This window comes from Mustela nigripes, chromosome 1 (assembly GCF_022355385.1).
Source record: "Mustela nigripes isolate SB6536 chromosome 1, MUSNIG.SB6536, whole genome shotgun sequence".
In the NCBI taxonomy this organism is placed as follows: domain Eukaryota; kingdom Metazoa; phylum Chordata; class Mammalia; order Carnivora; family Mustelidae; genus Mustela; species Mustela nigripes.
The window spans coordinates 229,689,339-229,704,393 of record NC_081557.1 but is presented as its reverse complement, the minus strand read 5'-3'; positions in this window follow the sequence as shown (position 1 = coordinate 229,704,393).

The window sequence follows — 15,055 nt, the reverse complement described above, 5'->3', positions numbered from 1 at the left end:
ATGTTGTGAAAAGAAGGGCTATCTGTACCCCAATGTTTATAGCAGCAATGGCCATGGTCGCCAAACTATGGAAAGAACCAAGATGCCCTTCAACGGACGAATGGATAAGGAAGATGTGGTCCATATACACTATGAAGTATTATGCCTCCATCAGAACGGACGAACACCCAACTTTTGTAGCAACATGGACGGGACTGGAAGAGATTATGCTGAGTGAAATAAGTCAAGCAGAGAGAGTCAATTATCATATGGTCTCACTTATTTGTGGAGCATAACAAATAGCATGGAGGACATGGGGAGTTAGAGAGAAGGGAGTTGGGGGAAATTGGAAGGGGAGGTGAACCATGAGAGGCTATGGACTCCAAAAAACAATCTGAGGGATTTGAAGTGGCGGGGGGGTGGGAGGTTGGGGTACCAGGTGGTGGGTATTATGGAGGGCACGGATTGCATGGAGCACTGGGTGTGGTGAAAAAATAATGAATACTGTTTTTCTGAAAATAAATTAATTTATTAAAAAAAACAACACATCATTTACAACTACAGGTGAACGCAGATAAGCTTATGAGATACAGGGTGGAAAATAAATGGAGTCTGTTATAGTTCACCACTTGAACTATATAGACTCATGCACTTGTGCTCCGCATGGACTGTAACCTGCTACTGATCCATCAGGATAACTGGCAGTCACAGTCTCAAAAAATGAGTGAAGTTGGACAGAGAGTAAAACAAGCTACAAAGAATCTCTCTCCTTCCAATCATACTAAGGCCACATTGCTCCTAATATTTTACTCTTTCAACTATTGTAGATCTTTTTTGTACCCTTGGCAAGGACATTTGTTATGCATTTTTTTTTTAGTTAAATGACAGCAATTTATTTATAATGTACTAAGTTTGGGATAACTATTAGATAATCAAGAAAAGACATTGAACAAATAATGGGATGAATTAATCTAATTCTGGGGAAAGGTCTGTCTCTAGAGATTAAAAAATATATATATTTGTAATTCGGGACCTATAAAGAACTTAAAGCCATTGAAGTTGAACAATATGGGAGTGAACGAAAATAGGAAAAAGTTCTCAGTGCTATGACATAGAGCACAACAGACTTAGACAAGACTTTGGTCTTCTGAGAACAGTCCTTGGGATTAGAAGAAAATAAGTTAATTTGATGTCTTGAATGCTCAGTGAAGAAAGTTTATAATGAAGTCATATCCACTGGATTCAGCATGAATATAATGATTACCTTGAAAAGAGAAGACATAAAAAAGCAGTCAGAGGAAAAAACCTGACTATGTTATGTTCAAACTACAATGGAAGTGAGCAGAATTGGAGGCTTCTGGTGTAGAAGAGTGTGTCTAGGGGTTTTACAGCAGAGAAGTGAAGAGGCAGCAGGGAGAAGGAAAATATTTTGTTTGTTTCTGTTTTTAAGGTTGGGTAAATGAAAAAGTGTTTGAATGTTGAAGGGATTGATCTAGCAGAGAGCAAAAAGTTGATGAAGCAGGGTTTCAAAGGTGGAACAGCTAGTAATCGCTTTAGGAGCAAGTAAGATGATATCTGATGAACTGGCTGAGTGTTTCCCCTGTGATAGAAATCCAGACAGTCCATCCATAGTAATAGGCAACTGAGGGTGTATGCACACAGATCCAGATGGATGTGCACAGGTGGTATGGTGGCTTTTGGAATTTGTCTTCTGATTCTACTCTGTCAGTGAATTAGGAAGCAAAGAATCCATTCAGAGGAAAAATGAAGGAAACCATATTGGAGGTTTGAGGGGAGATCAGAAGATACAAATGAATATCTAGAAAAGCAGAAGAATGATGGAATGTGGAATTTGTAGAAAGAAGAAAAACATTCAGGGCCTGTGTGATATTGTTGGTCATTGATTTAACTAGAAACTGTGTCCATGTTTGTCTTTTTTTTTTTTTTTCTCAAGATATTTTTAGCTATGACCAAAAAGAGCAGAACTGTTTATCTAGGTTCCCCCCACCCCCAACAAATGAGTCCAATGAAATTAAAGAGAACAAAATCCAAAATGAAAAATGATAGACAAGGGGATTTAAGCTGTGTGAAGGCAGAAGTGAAGCAATGAAGAGAAGACAAACTGAACATGATCAATGTAACTAGTGCTGATGTCCTGGTGTGGTGTGATGCTTACACAAGTCAGGAGAGTAGATGAGAAAATCTAGAATAATAATTGCTAGAGGTTGGAAACTGTTGTTGAAATTGAGACTTGGGGGCCTTTGCAGGTACTGGTATCCAACACTACCCACGGTATGACCAGAGAAGTAAGTAGTCAAGCTTTATGTATCTTTGCTACCAGAATATTAACCACAATTAGATGGGAATAAGTCTGATTTGTTCACCATTTTACACACACACATACACATACAGTTACCTAAAATCCTGGTAGGTGATAAGGGATCAATTTATGAAAAGATGTTCAGTAAATTAATAAATAAAGGAATTCATTCACCATTATAAGCATCAGTGCTGAATACTGTTCCTCACCTAATAGTAAACTTTTAACTACAGAATATTTCACTTCTATTAAAGTGTCAATGTTTTATATCCAAAGAATATGAGAAATATATGAATTCATCCCCATGAATAAATGGGGAACCGCAGTGTGTCTCCCAAAGAGTATGTTAGCAAGAACCTAGAACAGAATTCGAGCTTTCATGGATGATTTGGGGAGGGTATAAAGAAGTAGAAGTTTGTTCTAGATAGGATGCTGTTCAAAAGTAGGAACAACTCTATGTTTGTCTTAATCTTATCTATAAGGTGGGAGACCTGAAGCAAAATAAAACCATAGTCGGTAAAGAAGTAGTCGTCATTTATTTTGACCAAGAGGAGTTACTTGCTATTTTGCTGATGTCAGGTGAGTGTGTTTTTGTGTGTACCTAGAAAAAATAAGGAAGTGGACTTCCGTTGTCTCATTTTATCAGACCTCAGAGAGTAACCTTGTCTGAAGTTGGTATTCTGCAAGATTGCTTATGTTTAATGAGACAATACCATGACTTATCTGTGAGTGTCACCCTAGTTTCTCAAGGCCAGGAACTGCTCTCTCTCTCTCTCTCTTTTTCTCCCTCTTTCTCAGAAGTAAGTAATACTATTCCATCAATAAAACGTCTGATAATATTTTAATCATAATAGATTAGTTATGAAAGGCAGGTAACTTTTATTAATAGAAGTCTACTAAAGACTATTTTAATTGATGCTAAAAGACCACCTTATAAAATCACTTACTTAAAAAAAAAGATAAGATTTCAATGGCTAGAAAAGTACAGGCAGCACAGCAAATATATAAAATATATAAAACCTGGACATGGTGACATCATAGTCTTTGCTGTTCTTTAAGTCTGGTTTTCATATGTTTCTTAATGGAAATGTATTTACATATAAGAAAGATTTCAAGACCTATCTATTGCCTCAAAGTCATCTACTTTTATCTTAATAAGGGGAAATCTACCACATACTTTAAATGGAAAAAATGCATATTTTATTACTGATTTGCCCCTCGTTGTCCCTCCCTACGTCCCTCTTTCCTAGCTGCAACTTGGCATCTCGGGTCAGGAAATTCGCTATTATGTTTTTAACATACTATTTGGGGGGAAAGAAGAGACATGCATTATAAGAACACTATTGATCTTACCTGTTGAACATTAAAAAATTAAGGTTCAAAGATAATTTTAAAAGTATGTGATTCATAATGATAGAAGTGAGGTTAATAGTCTCTTATTTGCACACATGGATATTTTTATGTGTGTATATATGTAGGGTATGTGTGAAAGTACCTTTTTATTTTTTATTGCGGCATACTTCACTAGTCCAATTAAAATTAATGTCTGTTGAATCTGATAGATTTTCTGCCCATCACTCAATCTTGACTTAAAATTAATCCACCAGCAACTCAATCAGTCCAAACAATATATAGAAGAAGACTTCTTCTGAATATTGATTTATTCTACCAACTCACTTAGTTCTACCAAGTTACATCTTGTTTTATTTAGAAGGCTAAAAATATGTTATCACACTAATGATCTTTTTTGAATATCTCACATTTGGTTAACCCTTAGCTGAAGACATTGTTGAAATGTGAAGTGATATACACTAATTTCCATTTTTGAAGACAGATATTATTTTAATAGAACATCCTTTTAAAAATACCATCCAGATTATCATTGTCTTTTATAGAGCCACTAACACTCTCCCTTGGGTATAAAGGTGTTCACATAATTATCATCCCTTTCTTTTCATCACATCTTCTCATTCAAATCTCCGACTATAATTTTATGTTAGCCCCTGTTGTTAGTTTTAGTGGCTTCCATGATCATAGGTATGTAAGATGATACACAAAATTATCCATGTCCTTAGACAAATCAGTGCCTATCTCTAACACAGGAATTTGCAATAATATTTTAAATCTACCTAGGGATGGCAACTTACTCGACAATATTAAATAAGATGTCTCATTTATTTCCCCCAATGGAAGGAAGAAGTATTACGATGAGAAGTGGAGAACACAAACCAGAAGTATAGATAAATAAGTACATTAGTACTTGTGGAATACTTGTATCAGAATTAGTTTGCTTTCCTTATGCTCTCTTTGTCTTTCCTTCTTCTCCCCATCAGCCACTATCGCTACACATGTCATGGTTCTCAGCTTGCTAAACTAAGTACTTAAGCCAATGCATGGAAAAAAAAATACAGCAAGGAAGTAACCGAAATTAATGTAAAATTGCCTTTTCTCTACTACTTCTAGTATAAAAACTTCTATAATGGGAAGATTCATAATCCATTGGCAGGATGAAAGAACAAAGAAACAGAGGAAGAGGAAAAGAGAGAAAGCATTTTAAAAAGAAAAGAAAGGAAAGAATAAAGAGAAGAGAGGGAGGGAGGGAGATATTCTTGTGCATTAACATGAGAACATTCACATACTTATCCCTCTGCCAAGTCAAAATTATTATCTTTATTAATATTTAATGACAGATGCTATATGTAATGTAGCAGAGAAATCAGCACTTGCCACATGTCTCATTAACAGAATATCAGTGAATATAAGTCAAAACATTCTATTATCCAGAAAAATTATTATAGATTCTCATATTTTGTAGCTGTTGTAGAACTGTCAACACTACAAAGAGTGTGTTGATATTTAATTTTTACTTGCTGATGTTGCTAAATAATCCATGGGGAAGTAATAAATTCATGAGGTACTTATTTATGAAGAGTAAATTAAAAACACATTTTAAAGAAGTGATTAAAAAGAGTAAAAATTACTTTTATATAATTTTATTTTGCATGTGTCCTTACTCTAAGATAAATATATGAAAAACCATGGTGAAGAAAAAATCATTAACGTTTTGAATTTTTAAAATTTTTTTGTATAAAGTGAAGATCTAACTTAGTTTAAAAGATTACTAATCAGGGGTGCCTGGATGGCTCAGTGGGTTAAGCCTCTGCCTTTGGCTCAGGTCATGATCCCTGGTCCTGGGATCCAGCCAAGCATTGGGCTCTCTGCTTAGCAGTGAGCCTGCGTCCCCCATCTCTCTGCCTGCTCTCTGCCTACTTGTGATCTCTTTCTTCTCTGTCAAATAAATAAATAAAATATTTTAAAAATATATTCAAAAATTACTAATCAGTCCTCTAGTCATCATTTGATTTGTTTTATGCAAAGATTTATGTTTTATAATATGAATTTTAGTTATTAGACCACATTCAGTTTATGTACTATTAATTTCATTGTTGTTATTTTTGCAACAGAATCATACCATCATAAAAAATGACACCACAGGGGCGCCTGGGTGGCTCAGTGGGTTAAGCCACTGCCTTCGGCTCAGGTCATGATCTCAGGGTCCTGGGATCGAGTCCCGCATCGGGCTCTCTGCTGGGCAGGGAGCCTGCTTCCCTCTCTCTCTCTCTCTGCCTGCCTCTCCATCTACTTGTGATTTCTCTCTGTCAAATAAATAAATAAAATCTTTAAAAATATATATATTTTCCATGAAGTATTAAGTCAGAAAATTTATTTGAATAGCTGCTGTGCTTCCATTCTAAAAGTGAATTTCTTTTAGTTACTCTTTGAAGTTGTGATAAGGAGCTTAATTGATTGACTGGTGTGCTGGACCCATTGGGGGCCTACATGCTCCTAAAGACTAGATTTTGAAACTTCTGGCTAAAGTGCCCTATGTGTGACTTCCTATTCAGAATGACTTGTTCAGACTGAAATACCTGTATAGAATTTCTGAGGACAGTTGAATCAATTCCCAAAAGAAGAATCTGGACAGAATCAGCTCCTTTCTCTGGTGGCAGGCACTTTTCCATTAAGGGCAACAATTATGCTGCAAACACCAACTCATAGAAACAAAAGACAAATGAAAAGCACTTGTTCACACAAGGTTCTCCAAGAAGGGTGTTCTGTGATCTCATGGTTAAATATGAGATAGGGCCTGAGTGATCCTGAACATCACTTTATGAATAAGAAAAATCTTTCAGCATGCTCCTCTATGACTCTCTCTGTTCATGTTTGTTCAGATGCAAGGGAAACCACTTTCACACAGAAATGATTTTGTTAGGGCAACACTCTGCCTTTGCACCTCCGAGGGATGGCGAGTGGGAGGCAGAAGGCACCCTTGCTCTCCACATATTACGTAAAGCGCCACATTAAGAAATGATCCACTCCTACAGAAAGGAGTGAGGACAAAGAAGTATTGGTTCATTACCTTTCTTCAACTTGACCCTCATTACACTCAAATAAATATTCATGAATCCCCTCAAACTGGGTCATAGGCAGGATAAAGAAGCTATCTGGGATAATAAATGGCAATGCTTGAACTTAAGGAAAAAAAAAAAGTCCTGCTAATTTGTCATTTGTATTTATAGCTCAATATTAATACACATTTCTTACAAGAAAAACAGAAAATGCAAGCATTTATTGAAAACCTGAATTCATTATTTTTAATGCCATCTCTCTCTCTCTCTCTCTTTTTTTAATAAGATACAAAGGTCAGTAATTGCCATTAGGTTCCATTTTAACATACTGAATATTTAGCAGATAAACAACATATTGGAATAGCATTTATTTGTTAACACAGAAAAATAACTGAAAATAGGTATCTTTGATCCCTTTAATGAATTCAGCCTCACAACCCCTAAGTACATAAAGCTATCACATTATTTTTCTGTATTATCAACAGCTTCTTATCAGTTGGCCACACATCAGAATGGAAATAATGTGGCTTTTTTATTTCCACGTACATCTGATGCATTAACAGTATTTTTTTAACAAAAAGTAGAATAACTAAGCATTTGATTATAAATATAATTATGATGTGAGAGAATAAAATTTCCTATGCCAATATGGGTAAGAGTATAATTCATATATATATATATACATATATATGTATATATATATATATATATATATATACACATAATATACACATTTGAAATTTTGATGGTGGAAAAATTTCTCTGAAATGTTGAAATCATCTCATCCATAATTTTTGAGATCTAAAACAGGAACATATTGTAGATAAATAATTTACACTTATTTGTTGTTTTCATTTAAGATAAAATGATTTTATTCTATCATTTTAACAATGTATTTAGTAATCCGGTGAAATTTATAACATTTATTTAGAAAACCAGCACCAAGAGATGCAATCCAAGTTTTACTATAACTTTGTTTCCACAAATGGATGTTGCTAGATCTAACAGAAGAAAACGACAAGGGAGAAAATGCTAACTGTTCAAGAAAACAAGGGAAAAAAATGCCTTTTATTCTTCTAAGTAACAGTATTTGCATACCTGATATCTTTCCTTTCTTTGTTCCTTTTGATTATAATGTTGGAACTTTTTGATTTGTAAAGGCAAGAGAATCCAAAATAGAACTGGACTTTTTTTCTCACCATAAACCTCAATTCCACTATTATTTTCCTAATGCAAGACTGACAGAGTAAACTAATGGATAAATCAATATAGCGCTGAAGGAACTGAATAGTCCCGGTGATTCTGTTCTGTTCAACTATGAGTTATAAATTAATATTCCATTAAAATGCTTAATTTAATACTTCCTGTGATAATTTTATAATGAGGACATTACACTTATCAGAAGGGTTTAAAAAGGTCAATTAAATAAGTGAAAATAAATATCTTATCTGCCAAATGTTCATTCTGACAGAAAAAAGTAAGTTCTGTACTTTGGGGAGTAAGTCAAAATTAGGCCATAGATAGGATGTACCTGTACTTGTGAATAAAAGAAATTTGAACACAATTTAGTAATTTTGCATAAATACTGATGAATTTGGCTAAATAGAAAATATTCAGTTACTTTCTCAGTAATTATTGGTACAAAATATTTATTGAAAAATTACCTACTTACTAAAAGCGTGGGCTTCAAAATCTTGGAATCCAGACTCTGTTTTGACAGAATGTGTGCTTTGAACAAGCACTGTAACCTCTTTATTTGTAGTTCTCCCTATGCATATTTTTAAATTATTTTTTTATTTGAGAGAGTGCACATGAGCAGGGGTAGGAGGGTGGGGGGAAGGGCAGAGTGAGAGAAGAGGAAGAGAATCTCAAACAGACTCCCCACTGAGAGGGGATTGATCTTATGACCCCGAGATCATGACCTGAGTCAAAACTAAGAATTCGATGTTCAACTGATTAAGCCATCCAGGTGCCCCTTCCTAAGTATTTTTTAAGAAGGTTAGGATACTAGAAATTATCTCATGAGTTGTGTGATTTTAATGAAATATTTTTGTAAAAAGCTTACATGTATGCTTTCCTATAAATGCTTAATAGATAATACCAATGATTTCAATGAAAAGTGTCTAACCATAATGTATCCTTACCTTATTTTAACTTTCTTGCTATCAGTTCTTACTAACTAACCTGTTATAGATATATTTGTTTATGTACTGACACCGATTTATTTATTTAAGTGTTTCTTGTCCATCTCAACCAGGATAATATAAATTCTCAAAGGGAAAGAGTTTTCAGTTTACTCATTTCATATACTCATTCAACATTTATTATTCCAAATATATGATATCTGTTGTACATTTTAAAATTTGGAATCTTGGTGTTTTATATAATAAAAATTAAATTTTCACATTTATACATTTTAACTCTTTGTAGCATAATGTTGAAAATCCTATTTCCATTTTTTTCTTTTTCTGTAATTATAAAAATTTAGTTTAATTAATAAGCTTTACTTTTAAATTCTTTTAGTCTTACAGAAGAATTGAGTGGAAAGTAGAGTTGGAATGGCACTGTTTTAATATATAGAAGCTTAGCATCTTTGTTTAATCTGGCATTAATTTTTACCCCAGTTATTTTACTATATATTAAAAAATTCTGTGCTACAAATTGATTAACTCATTGTTGATAGATCACTGTTCAGAAAGGGAAAAGGCAACTGATCTTATAGAGGCTGCATTCTAATGTGGGAACACAATAGATAAGTTAACAAATAGAAAAAGGAAATGTCTGAAAGTTATGAAAGCTATAAGGAATAAACAGATGTTGTAATAGCCCCTGAACTGTGTGTATGTTGAAGATCGGCAATATTTAGGAGTTAATATTTTACAGACAATGGGAAGAGCCAGACAGAAGTGAAAGATTTAGGTCAGAATCAGCCTGACAAGTGCAAGGAATTCAGTGCAGGGAGTATGACTCAATCCTTGTGAAAAAGTGATGGGAGTCATGTAAATGAATTGGAATGGAGATTTTATTTGCTGTGGGAAGAGGCTGAACGTTATTCTCTTCAATTCTAGATAAATTCCAAGGCTGTTTTATAAGACGGCAGTATAGAGATTACAGTGTAGACTCTGCCTGTTAACTGGTTGGGTGTTAAGTATTGTTTTGCCACTCTCTAACCATGTGGCCTTATTAAGTTAATGCATGTTTAAAAAATTAATAAATTTTAGTTTCTTAATCTAAAATCAACGGCCAAAATAGTACCTATATATACATAGTGGTACAGTACTTTTCAGGACTAGTATGAAGATTATTATAGCCAAAAATAGTGCATAGCCCATAATAAATCTTCAATAATTATTAGAAAATATTAATGTTTTAGAGTATAACCTTGCAGCTAAGAGACCAATGGGGGTAAGCTTTTGAACAAACAGGATAATTTAGGAGACTCCTGTAGTAGTCTAGCTATGAACTTTTGTGTGGTGGCAGGGAAGATGGAGAGAAATTGCTAGATAAGTAATATGTTTTGGTGAGCAAATCAATATGACTCATTAAAGAATGGAAAGGTGGGGATAAAGAAATGAGACCACCTTTATTTTCCTATATTATCTCTCCCTTTGTATTTTGGCTATGAAAATCTTTTTCTATCCAGAATATAATGAGTAGTTTTTTTACACTTGTTGCCTTTATGCTTCAAAATGGAATTTATTTTTAGTATACAGCATGAGATATGACTCTTTATTTCATTTCATTTTTAATTTTAATTGAACACTTAGTAAATATTTCATTCCCTTAGATTATTTGTTTTGTTTTCTTCATGATATATTAAATTATTCATATTCTAGATTTCCATTTTGGGATATAAATCATGGTCTCTATCCTGGATATAAGACCATAATTGGTTATTCATTGGAAGCTTACTAGGAGCTTTAACTTCTGTTAAGGCAAATTCTCTGAATGGCTTTTTTCCTCTAAAGTATCTTAGTTTTAGGGGCACCTGAGTGGCTCAGTGGGTTAAAGCCTCAGCCTTTGGCTTGGGTCATGGTCCTGGGATTCTGGGATAGAACCCCGCATCAGGCTCTCTGTTCAATGGGGAGCCTGCTTCTACCTCTCTCTCTGCCTGCTTCTCTTCCTACTGGTGATCCTGTCTGTCAAATAAATAAGCAAAATTCTTTAAAAAAAAAAAAAAAGCATCCCAGTTTTCTTACATACTAACTTTTCATTAGAACTTTTAAAGATAATCACATACAGGTAATAAGTTAGGAATATCCTATGTATTGAAAAAATTTATTTTATATTTTTATTGTCTATAAGAATAATATTTCATTTATTCATTTAAAATATATATATAACATATACCTTCTTTGCTTTCCCCAGGAGTCTAAATTAAAACAAAACCAAAGCAAAAACAAAAACAAAAGAGGTATTCTCTTTAAATAAGGGAATTACCAGCATTTTTTACATTGGTGTAGCTTCATTGTTTTTGTTATTGTTTATGCATTGATCAGCTATTTTAAATGATTTCAAAGAATAATAGCAATATTGGTCATGAGGACTTCTATTAAACTGCCATTTTAAATTGTACTGGCAAACAGCTTGAGATTGATTATCTGTAATAACACTAAGGAAGTATGTTTCTTTACCTGTTTTATAAGAGGTTATCTAAAAATATATGCCTGATACTAACACTTCACTTTTTCCAGACATCGAAATAGCCATACTCCTTCTCCAAAGCAGTACACACATTGCTAACAAAATGGGGATTTACAGAGACAAGTTTACAGATGTGAGGAGGAATTGACCATGTGTCAAATAACTAAAAGACAAATGGAGATATGTCCTGGTAGGACCTAGAGTATTGGCCTTACTAATTTGTTTCTCATTTAATGTTGAAAATTCATTTCAATATAATATTATGTTGCTATGAATGATTTATACATATTTGTAGTTAATTAAATAATGGTTTTTTGAGCATCATAAATGAAAACAGAAAATACTCAGTTTTCAGCAATCTTTCAGAAAATTATATTTGCAGTTATGTTAAAGTCTAGTTTGACTTTCCCAGTTGTCAAGTTGTATTAATTGGTTAAATGTAGTTCTGGTTACTACTTATATTAATGTAATTTTTAAGATGATGTTTCTGCTTCTTTTTATCCTGAAGAAACTAAGGCTGTATGGACTGACTTGTTTCCCCATCAAAATTTGTTTAAATCTTAATTCCCAGTACCTCACAATGAAACTGTATTTGGAGATGGAACCATTAGAAACGTAATTATGTTAAAATGAGGCCCCTAGGTTGGATCTTAATCCAATCTGACTGGTGTCCTTATAAGAAGAGTATAAAAATGAGACTAGGCACATGTACACACAGAGGAAAGCCTATGTAAGGACACAAGATGACCATCTTCAAGCCAAGGAGAGAAGCCTCAGAAGACACCAACTCTACTGACACTTTGATCTTGGCCATCCAGCCTTCAGAATTGTGAGAAAATACATTTCTGTTCTGTGAAACAGTATTCTGTGGTGTTTGGCTATGGCAGCACAAGCTAGGGCCTAGAAAAGTGAAATAGTTTGCTAAAATCATACAGTTAGGTGAGGGGGAGGTGTTGGATGGAAGATATATCATTATCCAATAGCTTCAACACATTATTTCACATGAGATGCTAAAATTGACTTGTATCATAACATTAGTTTCTCTTGTCTATATTTTTAAAATGTCCATTTTTTATTCAAAGTATTGATTCAAAATGGAATATCTACAAATGCAATTTTATTGCAACTATTAGAATATGGGTTTAACTTTGGAAGAACTTAGAAATTCTTATTTTTAAGTGAAAATATAACATTTATCTCAAATGCTTTGACCTTTTTAAACCTAAACAAGTTTTTCTCAGTAACAAAACAGATTTTTCCTTGAAAAATACATGCATCTTTTGATCTCATGAAATATTCAAAGTGATAATGAAGCATGTTTTGCTTTCTTGTAAATCTGTTAAAATATTATTTCTCTCTGAGGTTGACAGTGGTGAAAATTTTATCACACAGCATGAAATGTGTTATTTTGATACATTGACACCATATCAAACTTATCTTTCCACATTCAATTCTGTGACAAGGAATAATTTCCTATGAATTTCATAGGCAATGTCCATGGGACTTTAAAAAAAAAGTATTAATTTCAGATATCAAATGTCTTTTACACTGTTAACTGGTAAGGACAGGTCTATTAATATATTGATGATGGATTAACACCACATTTCAAGCTAAAGGCAAACCTGTAGTATAATTTCTGGCATGTGGCTATTCACATAAACTGGTGAAAAAACATCTTTGGAAGTAAAGTAATTATTAATCTTACTTTACACCATCATTTACAGATCTCTCACTAATGTTAATATGGCACATGATTTTAATAGGGTAGGAACAGAGTTTTAGAAATCTATTCCCAGGGTTAAAGTACCAGGAATCCATTCTTAGTTTATTTTATTTATATATATGTTATAAATATATTATATATATAATATATATACACACTCATATACATATGTGTATATAAATATGATGTATTATGTGTATGTGTGTGTATATATAATTTTATATGTGTACATTTATATTATATATATATATAAAATAATATTTCTAATTTAGAAATACGGGAACTGTAATGTGATGGAGGAAAGGGGAGAGGAAACTCCATGCAAGAAATAAAATAATAATAAATTAAATTAAATGTGGCAATTTGAAATGATACCTTTCCTATATTTTGATAGCATATTTAATCAATTTCTAAGTCCTATTTTTCTAATTTTCTAATTATTAACAGTCTGTATTTGTCAATTTCCACTACCATACCTTAGGTCAAGCTACTTTTTTTTTTTTCCCAACTGAATTCAGCAACAAAATGCAAAAGGGATTTCCAGTCTTACCTTCACCTCCCTCCCATACACTTTTTTTTTTTTTAAGATTTTATTTATTTATTCGACAGAAATCACAAGTAGGCAGAGAGGCAGGCAGTCAGAGAGAGGAGGAAGCAGGCTCCCCGCTGAGCAGAGAGCCCAATGTGGGACTCGATCCCAGGACCCTGAGATCATGACCTGAGCTGAAGGCAGAGGCTTTAACCCACTGAGCCACCCAAGCGCCCCTCCCATACACTCTTAACTGCAGCCTCAGTCATTATTTGGAAACTAAAATGAGGTAAAAAAATAATAATAATAATAAACTAAAATAAAATGGGATCATGTCACTCCTCAGCTTGAAATATTTCATTCTCCTAAAAATCCTCATGATAAAAAACTTACACTTGAATTATTATATTCCTGTTCTCTTGTGGCTATTGAAATGCCATCTCCATTCTGTCTTACTCTTAGTTGTACTTTTCCCTATTACCTGTATATTGAGAATCACCATGGCCCTGGTGGTTTGGAATGAATGTTCACATACGTCTAATTACATATGCCTACTTTCAAATATCTTTCCATACACATATGGTTCTTTTAATGAAGAAAGAACTGTTACTGCCAAATGCCATTAGTGAGATATTTTTATGCATTTTTAAAGATTTGACTCAAATATTATCCCTTTAAAGAAAAATTATCTAAAAGTTTATGATTCCCCAGCAAAAATTAACTACTCATTTATCCACAGCTCCATAAAATTTCATATCACCAAAATAATGTATCATATTTAGCCTACTTTTATAAAATATGTATATGTATGTTCAAAAAGTAATCAACTTAAGAGAACTGTGTCTTAATATATTTTTATAGCCTCTTAGGATTTAGCATAGTGGTGTTTGTAGTACAACAATGAAGAGATTTTTTTTTTAGCTTGAATTGAGTGAATATTATTTTATATAGTGATTTCACCAAGTGCATACACACTCATATATATACATTTTTAAACCATAATCTGCTTTGATAAATGTCAAATGCGTGTGTGTTTGTGTGTGTCTCTGTGTCTGTGTGTATCAGATATGAGGTACTTGAAACTTTAGTGCTTTCTTTTTGTTTCATATTTTTAAAGTGGCTTAACAGTGTTAAGTCAAGATAGATTAGGTAGTTAATATGTGTAGTTGCAAATTAAAAATGCAAAGCCTGTTTTATAATATAGCTAGTCTGCTATATCTCACAAATATGTTTTTGAGGGACTAATATCTCAAATGTGTCATCAACGTAAGATTGAATAGCATTAGACATTTCAAATATTGGGTCAAAATTTCGAAACTGTATTTGAAGAAAGGGAACATCCTTGCTGTAATTGTCTTGCAGCAGGTTGTGCTTTCATTTATCTTCAATAATTGAAACCATCAAACTCTTATGTTTACAAATAAAATCTAATAGTAAGTCTGAACTTTCTC